Below are 10,000 nucleotides of genomic sequence, written 5' to 3' on the forward strand. Positions count from 1 at the left end.
GAGCCTCCGCCGGCCACTGCGTGGGTTGACGGGCGCCGACCCCGATGAAGACGGCGATCGGTGCACATGTGCCCCCCATGCCCTAAACGGGGTTCGAGCAGCGCGGGGAGAGGAATTCAGTCCCCGGCGGATGCGCGCTCGTTCTAAGTGCAGCTTCCCAGAGGCCGCCCGTTAAGGCCTTCACATGTGCCACTCTTGCACTCGTAGATGAGTGCCGACTCGAGCCCGAGTCTCCGCCGGACACCGCGCGTGATGACGTGCGCCAACCCCGATGGACACGGCGGTCGGTGCACTTGTGCTCCACTTGCCCTAAACGGTTGCAAGTAGAGCGGGCCGAGGCCAGCAGTCCCCCGGCGGATGCGCGCTGGTTCTAAGTGCAGCTTCCCAGAGGCCGCCCGTGAAGGCCGTCACGTGTGCCGCTCTTGCACTCGGAATCGAGTGCCGACTCGAACCGGAGCCTCCGCCGGCCACTGCGTGGGTTGACGGGCGCCGTCCCCGATGAAGACGGCGATCGGTGCACATGTGCCCCTCTTGCCCTAAACGGGGTTCGAGCAGCGCGGGGAGAGGTCTTCAGTCTCCCGCGGATGCACGCTGGTACTAAGGGCCGGCTCACAGAAGCCACCTGTAAAGGCCGTCACATGTGCCACTCTTGCACTCGTAGTCGAGGGCCGACTCGAGCCCGAGCCTCCGCCGGACACCGCGCGTGTTGACGTGCGCCAACCCCGATGGACACGGCGGTCGGTGCATTTGTGCCCCACTTGCACTAAACGGTTGCAAGTACACCGGGCCGAGGAAAGCATTCCCCCGCGGTTGTCCGCTGGTACTAAGTGCAGCTTCCCAGAGGCCGCCCGTGAAGGCCGTCACGTGTGCCACTCTTGCACTCGGAATCGAGTGCCGACTCGAACCGGAGCCTCCGCCGGCCACTGCGCGGGTTGACGGGCGCCGACCCCGTTGAAGACGGCGATCGGTGCACATGTGCCACTCTTGCCCTAAACGGGGATCGAGCGGCGCGGGACGAGGCCTGCAGTCCCCCGCGTTGCCCGGTGGTACTGAGGGCAATCTCCCAGAGGCCGCCCGTGAACGCCGTTACTTGTGTCACTCTTGCACTCAGTGCCCTGTGCCGACTCGAACCCGAGACTCGGCCGGTCTTCGCAGGCAACAGCGCGGGTTGACCACAAATTACACGGCGGTCGATACACTTGTGCCCCTCTTGCCCTAAACGGTCGCAAGTAGCGCGGGCCGAGGCCTGCAGTCCCTCGCTGTTGTCCGCTGGTACTAGGGGCAGCTTCCCAGAGGCCGCCCGTGAAGACCATCACTTGTGCCACTCTTGCACTCAGGCTCGAGTGCCGACTCGAACCCGAGACTCGACCAGTCTTCGCCGGCCACTGAGCGGGGTGACGGGCGCCGACCCCAAAGGACACGGCGGTCGGTGCACTTGTGCCACTCTTGCCCTAAACGGGGATCGAGCGGCGCGGGTCGAAGCCTGCAGTCCCCCGCGTTGCCCGGTGGTACTGAGGGCAATCTCCCAGAGGCCGCCCGTGAACGCCGTTACTTGTGTCACTCTTGCACTCAGTGTCCTGTGCCGACTCGAACCCGAGACTCGGCCGGTCTTCGCCGGCCACTGAGCGGGGTGACGGGCGCCGACCCCAAAGGACACGGCGGTCGGTGCACTTGTGCCACTCTTGCCCTAAACTGCCTCAGCCAACGCGGGGCGGAAGCGCGAATGGCCTGCCGGCGACAGGGTCCCCGGCGGCCGGTAGTCCAATCTCAGACTTCCCCCTGCTCGAGGAGAGCCTCGCTCGCCAAGCTCATATACTATAGTCTGGACCCCCCTTATCTCAGCATTCGTCAGTCACGGAAGAGGCAGAGCCGCGGACACCGGCGGATGGCCCCTCGGCTGCCGCCAGAAATTTTAATTAAGTTTTTCTCTTCCTTAATCATTTCCGATCATACTAAATTTTGTATATGTTAGAATACATACACATACTTACTTATATAACCGCTTTATTTAATATTTTTCTGCACTTTAGAAATTTTCGGACTTAGCCGCTGAAGCGACTCAAGTAACACGCACGGTGGGACATAGCCGCAGAACTGATTTCAAGTACCACGCACCACGGGACATAGCCGCAGAATTCGTACCGTCCAAGTAAGGCCCACCTAACACAGCGGTAATTTATTTTTAATCTATTAACGATTTTATTAAGCACAGCAAGCCCAATTTTCTTCAATTATGTGTATTTTTCTGCATTTTGGAAATTTTTTGGACTTAGCCGCTGAAGCGACTCAACTAACACGCACGGTCGGACATAGCCGCAGAACTGATTTCAAGTACCACGCACCACGGGACATAGCCGCAGAATTCGTCCCGTCCAAGTAAGGCCCACCTAACACAGCGGAAATTTATTTTTAGTCAATTAACGGCATTACTATGCACAGCAAGGCCAACTTTCTTCAATTATGAATATTTTTCTGCATTTTGGAAATTTTCGGACTTAGCCGCTGAAGCGACTCAACTAACACGCACGGTCGGACATAGCCGCAGAACTGGTTTCAAGTACCACGCACCACGGGACATAGCCGCAGAATTCGTACCGTCTAAGTAAGGCCCACCTAACACAGCGGAAATTTATTTTTAATCTATTAACGATTTTATTAAGCACAGCAAGCCCAATTTTCTTCAATTATGTGTATTTTTCTGCATTTTGGAAATTTTTTGGACTTAGCCGCTGAAGCGACTCAACTAACACGCACGGTCGGACATAGCCGCAGAACTGGTTTCAAGTACCACGCACCACGGGACATAGCCGCAGAATTCGTACCGTCCAAGTAAGGCCCACCTAACACAGCGGAAATTTATTTTTAATCTATTAACGATATTATTAAGCACAGCAAGGCCAATTTTCTTCAATTATGTATATTTTTCTGCATTTTGGAAATTTTCGGACTTAGCCGCTGAAGCGACTCAAGTAACACGCACGGTGGGACATAGCCGCAGAACTGATTTCAAGTACCACGCACCACGGGACATAGCCGCAGAATTCGTACCGTCCAAGTAAGGCCCAGCTAACACAGCGGAAATTTATTTTTAATCTATTAACGATATTATTAAGCACAGCAAGCCCAATTTTCTTCAATTATGTGTATTTTTCTGCATTTTGGAAATTTTTTGGACTTAGCCGCTGAAGCGACTCAACTAACACGCACGGTCGGACATAGCCGCAGAACTGGTTTCAAGTACCACGCACCACGGGACAGCCGCAGAATTCGTACCGTCCAAGTAAGGCCCAGCTAACACAGCGGAAATTTATTTTTAATCTATTAACGATATTATTAAGCACAGCAAGCCCAATTTTCTTCAATTATGTGTATTTTTCTGCATTTTGGAAATTTTTTGGACTTAGCCGCTGAAGCGACTCAACTAACACGCACGGTCGGACATAGCCGCAGAACTGATTTCAAGTACCACGCACTACGGGACATAGCCGCAGAATTCGTCCCGTCCAAGTAAGGCCCACCTAACACAGCGGAAATTTATTTTTAGTCAATTAACGGCATTACTATGCACAGCAAGGCCAACTTTCTTCAATTATGAATATTTTTCTGCATTTTGGAAATTTTCGGACTTAGCCGCTGAAGCGACTCAACTAACACGCACGGTCGGACATAGCCGCAGAACTGGTTTCAAGTACCACGCACCACGGGACATAGCCGCAGAATTCGTACCGTCCAAGTAAGGCCCACCTAACACAGCGGAAATTTATTTTTAATCTATTAACGATTTTATTAAGCACAGCAAGCCCAATTTTCTTCAATTATGTGTATTTTTCTGCATTTTGGAAATTTTTTGGACTTAGCCGCTGAAGCGACTCAACTAACACGCACGGTCGGACATAGCCGCAGAACTGGTTTCAAGTACCACGCACCACGGGACATAGCCGCAGAATTCGTACCGTCCAAGTAAGGCCCACCTAACACAGCGGAAATTTATTTTTAATCTATTAACGATATTATTAAGCACAGCAAGGCCAATTTTCTTCAATTATGTATATTTTTCTGCATTTTGGAAATTTTCGGACTTAGCCGCTGAAGCGACTCAAGTAACACGCACGGTGGGACATAGCCGCAGAACTGATTTCAAGTACCACGCACCACGGGACATAGCCGCAGAATTCGTACCGTCCAAGTAAGGCCCAGCTAACACAGCGGAAATTTATTTTTAATCTATTAACGATATTATTAAGCACAGCAAGCCCAATTTTCTTCAATTATGTGTATTTTTCTGCATTTTGGAAATTTTTTGGACTTAGCCGCTGAAGCGACTCAACTAACACGCACGGTCGGACATAGCCGCAGAACTGGTTTCAAGTACCACGCACCACGGGACAGCCGCAGAATTCGTACCGTCCAAGTAAGGCCCAGCTAACACAGCGGAAATTTATTTTTAATCTATTAACGATATTATTAAGCACAGCAAGCCCAATTTTCTTCAATTATGTGTATTTTTCTGCATTTTGGAAATTTTTTGGACTTAGCCGCTGAAGCGACTCAACTAACACGCACGGTCGGACATAGCCGCAGAACTGATTTCAAGTACCACGCACCACGGGACATAGCCGCAGAATTCGTCCCGTCCAAGTAAGGCCCACCTAACACAGCGGAAATTTATTTTTAGTCAATTAACGGCATTACTATGCACAGCAAGGCCAACTTTCTTCAATTATGAATATTTTTCTGCATTTTGGAAATTTTCGGACTTAGCCGCTGAAGCGACTCAACTAACACGCACGGTCGGACATAGCCGCAGAACTGGTTTCAAGTACCACGCACCACGGGACATAGCCGCAGAATTCGTACCGTCCAAGTAAGGCCCACCTAACACAGCGGAAATTTATTTTTAATCTATTAACGATTTTATTAAGCACAGCAAGCCCAATTTTCTTCAATTATGTGTATTTTTCTGCATTTTGGAAATTTTTTGGACTTAGCCGCTGAAGCGACTCAACTAACACGCACGGTCGGACATAGCCGCAGAACTGGTTTCAAGTACCACGCACCACGGGACATAGCCGCAGAATTCGTACCGTCCAAGTAAGGCCCACCTAACACAGCGGAAATTTATTTTTAATCTATTAACGATATTATTAAGCACAGCAAGGCCAATTTTCTTCAATTATGTATATTTTTCTGCATTTTGGAAATTTTCGGACTTAGCCGCTGAAGCGACTCAAGTAACACGCACGGTGGGACATAGCCGCAGAACTGATTTCAAGTACCACGCACCACGGGACATAGCCGCAGAATTCGTACCGTCCAAGTAAGGCCCAGCTAACACAGCGGAAATTTATTTTTAATCTATTAACGATATTATTAAGCACAGCAAGCCCAATTTTCTTCAATTATGTGTATTTTTCTGCATTTTGGAAATTTTTTGGACTTAGCCGCTGAAGCGACTCAACTAACACGCACGGTCGGACATAGCCGCAGAACTGGTTTCAAGTACCACGCACCACGGGACAGCCGCAGAATTCGTACCGTCCAAGTAAGGCCCAGCCTACACAGCGGAAATTTATTTTTAATCTATTAACGATATTATTAAGCACAGCAAGCCCAATTTTCTTCAATTATGTGTATTTTTCTGCATTTTGGAAATTTTTTGGACTTAGCCGCTGAAGCGACTCAACTAACACGCACGGTCGGACATAGCCGCAGAACTGGTTTCAAGTACCACGCACCACGGGACATAGCCGCAGAATTCGTACCGTCCAAGTAAGGCCCACCTAACACAGCGGAAATTTATTTTTAGTCAATTAACGGCATTACTATGCACAGCAAGGCCAACTTTCTTCAATTATGAATATTTTTCTGCATTTTGGAAATTTTCGGACTTAGCCGCTGAAGCGACTCAACTAACACGCACGGTCGGACATAGCCGCAGAACTGGTTTCAAGTACCACGCACCACGGGACATAGCCGCAGAATTCGTACCGTCCAAGTAAGGCCCACCTAACACAGCGGAAATTTATTTTTAGTCAATTAACGGCATTACTATGCACAGCAAGGCCAATTTTCTTCAATTATGAATATTTTTCTGCATTTTGGAAATTTTCGGACTTAGCCGCTGAAGCGACTCAACTAACACGCACGGTCGGACATAGCCGCAGAACTGATTTCAAGTACCACGCACCACGGGACATAGCCGCAGAATTCGTACCGTCCAAGTAAGGCCCACCTAACACAGCGGAAATTTATTTTTAATCTATTAACGATATTATTAAGCACAGCAAGGCCAATTTTCTTCAATTATGTATATTTTTCTGCATTTTGGAAATTTTCGGACTTAGCCGCTGAAGCGACTCAAGTAACACGCACGGTGGGACATAGCCGCAGAACTGATTTCAAGTACCACGCACCACGGGACATAGCCGCAGAATTCGTACCGTCCAAGTAAGGCCCAGCTAACACAGCGGAAATTTATTTTTAATCTATTAACGATATTATTAAGCACAGCAAGCCCAATTTTCTTCAATTATGTGTATTTTTCTGCATTTTGGAAATTTTTTGGACTTAGCCGCTGAAGCGACTCAACTAACACGCACGGTCGGACATAGCCGCAGAACTGGTTTCAAGTACCACGCACCACGGGACAGCCGCAGAATTCGTACCGTCCAAGTAAGGCCCAGCTAACACAGCGGAAATTTATTTTTAATCTATTAACGATATTATTAAGCACAGCAAGCCCAATTTTCTTCAATTATGTGTATTTTTCTGCATTTTGGAAATTTTTTGGACTTAGCCGCTGAAGCGACTCAACTAACACGCACGGTCGGACATAGCCGCAGAACTGGTTTCAAGTACCACGCACCACGGGACATAGCCGCAGAATTCGTACCGTCCAAGTAAGGCCCACCTAACACAGCGGAAATTTATTTTTAGTCAATTAACGGCATTACTATGCACAGCAAGGCCAACTTTCTTCAATTATGAATATTTTTCTGCATTTTGGAAATTTTCGGACTTAGCCGCTGAAGCGACTCAACTAACACGCACGGTCGGACATAGCCGCAGAACTGGTTTCAAGTACCACGCACCACGGGACATAGCCGCAGAATTCGTACCGTCCAAGTAAGGCCCACCTAACACAGCGGAAATTTATTTTTAATCTATTAACGATATTATTAAGCACAGCAAGGCCAACTTTCTTCAATTATGTGTATTTTTCTGCATTTTGGAAATTTTCGGACTTAGCCGCTGAAGCGACTCAACTAACACGCACGGTCGGACATAGCCGCAGAACTGGTTTCAAGTACCACGCACCACGGGACATAGCCGCAGAATTCGTACCGTCCAAGTAAGGCCCACCTAACACAGCGGAAATTTATTTTTAGTCAATTAACGGCATTACTATGCACAGCAAGGCCAACTTTCTTCAATTATGAATATTTTTCTGCATTTTGGAAATTTTCGGACTTAGCCGCTGAAGCGACTCAACTAACACGCACGGTCGGACATAGCCGCAGAACTGGTTTCAAGTACCACGCACCACGGGACATAGCCGCAGAATTCGTACCGTCCAAGTAAGGCCCACCTAACACAGCGGAAATTTATTTTTAGTCAATTAACGGCATTACTATGCACAGCAAGGCCAATTTTCTTCAATTATGAATATTTTTCTGCATTTTGGAAATTTTCGGACTTAGCCGCTGAAGCGACTCAACTAACACGCACGGTCGGACATAGCCGCAGAACTGATTTCAAGTACCACGCACCACGGGACATAGCCGCAGAATTCGTACCGTCCAAGTAAGGCCCACCTAACACAGCGGAAATTTATTTTTAATCTATTAACGATATTATTAAGCACAGCAAGGCCAATTTTCTTCAATTATGTATATTTTTCTGCATTTTGGAAATTTTCGGACTTAGCCGCTGAAGCGACTCAAGTAACACGCACGGTGGGACATAGCCGCAGAACTGATTTCAAGTACCACGCACCACGGGACATAGCCGCAGAATTCGTACCGTCCAAGTAAGGCCCAGCTAACACAGCGGAAATTTATTTTTAATCTATTAACGATATTATTAAGCACAGCAAGCCCAATTTTCTTCAATTATGTGTATTTTTCTGCATTTTGGAAATTTTTTGGACTTAGCCGCTGAAGCGACTCAACTAACACGCACGGTCGGACATAGCCGCAGAACTGGTTTCAAGTACCACGCACCACGGGACAGCCGCAGAATTCGTACCGTCCAAGTAAGGCCCAGCTAACACAGCGGAAATTTATTTTTAATCTATTAACGATATTATTAAGCACAGCAAGCCCAATTTTCTTCAATTATGTGTATTTTTCTGCATTTTGGAAATTTTTTGGACTTAGCCGCTGAAGCGACTCAACTAACACGCACGGTCGGACATAGCCGCAGAACTGGTTTCAAGTACCACGCACCACGGGACATAGCCGCAGAATTCGTACCGTCCAAGTAAGGCCCACCTAACACAGCGGAAATTTATTTTTAGTCAATTAACGGCATTACTATGCACAGCAAGGCCAACTTTCTTCAATTATGAATATTTTTCTGCATTTTGGAAATTTTCGGACTTAGCCGCTGAAGCGACTCAACTAACACGCACGGTCGGACATAGCCGCAGAACTGGTTTCAAGTACCACGCACCACGGGACATAGCCGCAGAATTCGTACCGTCCAAGTAAGGCCCACCTAACACAGCGGAAATTTATTTTTAATCTATTAACGATATTATTAAGCACAGCAAGGCCAACTTTCTTCAATTATGTGTATTTTTCTGCATTTTGGAAATTTTCGGACTTAGCCGCTGAAGCGACTCAACTAACACGCACGGTCGGACATAGCCGCAGAACTGATTTCAAGTTCCAAGCACCACGGGACATAGCCGCAGAGCCATGACTTTTGAGTTAAATTTCGGAAATTTATTTTTAGACAATTAACGGCATTATTGTGCACAGCAAGCCCATTTTTTTTCAATTAAGAATATTTTACTGCATTTTGGAATATTTCGGACTTAGCCGCTGAAGTTATATTCGTTCTATTTCTTATTCTTAGGAAGGCGCTATCACGGCACGGTCTCGTGCTTCGAAGCAGCCCCGTAACTATACTCGCCGTCTGAATTGGCCTCAGGAAGCGACCGTCCCAATACAACCCATCAAACACAGGCGTAGTCTCTTACATGACTTACTTTTAATGCGTTAACGGCTATACGATGATTTCTTTCGAGACGGGGCACCGCAAGCCCAATTTTAATGATTTACAAATACTTAACCATATTATTATTTTTATTATTTGTTATTGACTGCAAATGATTTTATCCCCGGTGGCAGTGACCTACAATAAGGTACAAGAACATAAGACACAACAAAACAATGCGATACATCAACACAGTGAGACAGAAAAAGAATAATTAGAGGGCACAACAAAAAGAATAAGACACAACAGAACCATAAAAGAAAAACATAGGACGCAACCAAAACAACACATCCCACTCACTCACTCAAAATCAAACAACTCATAAGAATACAAAACCATCTACTTCACTATATTACGCTTTCTTCCTCCCTAATTCTTCTTCTTCTACTCCCGTTATTCGTGTTGTCTTATGTTATTTTTATTCAAGTTACTATTATTAAGAAGGCGCCATTACCGCAGGACTCTTTCACCGAAACAGCCTTCTGAGCTACCACGCGCCGTCGGACTTTTGCCGCAGACGTCCCGGGCCTTGGCGGCCGGCAAGCCTCTCGTCGGGGAGAAAATCGCCTTCCGCCCGCGCAAGACAAATGCTGAGATAAGGGGGGTCCAGACCTACTATGGGGAGGACTTTGGGAGCAGGTCCGAGTGCGCGGCCGAACCGGCAATCGGCAAGTATGAGGCCTCCTGCCGGTTCGGGACACGCCGCACTTGACCCGGGGTCGTAGTGTCAGGACGGGGGTGGGGGTGGGGGCAGGACGGAGATCTGGCGTGTGTGGGC

This window comes from Zootermopsis nevadensis, unplaced genomic scaffold, assembly GCF_977971745.1.
Source record: "Zootermopsis nevadensis isolate Lab colony 2312 unplaced genomic scaffold, Znev_1.0 Znev_ptg000237l, whole genome shotgun sequence".
In the NCBI taxonomy this organism is placed as follows: Eukaryota; Metazoa; Arthropoda; class Insecta; order Blattodea; family Termopsidae; genus Zootermopsis; species Zootermopsis nevadensis.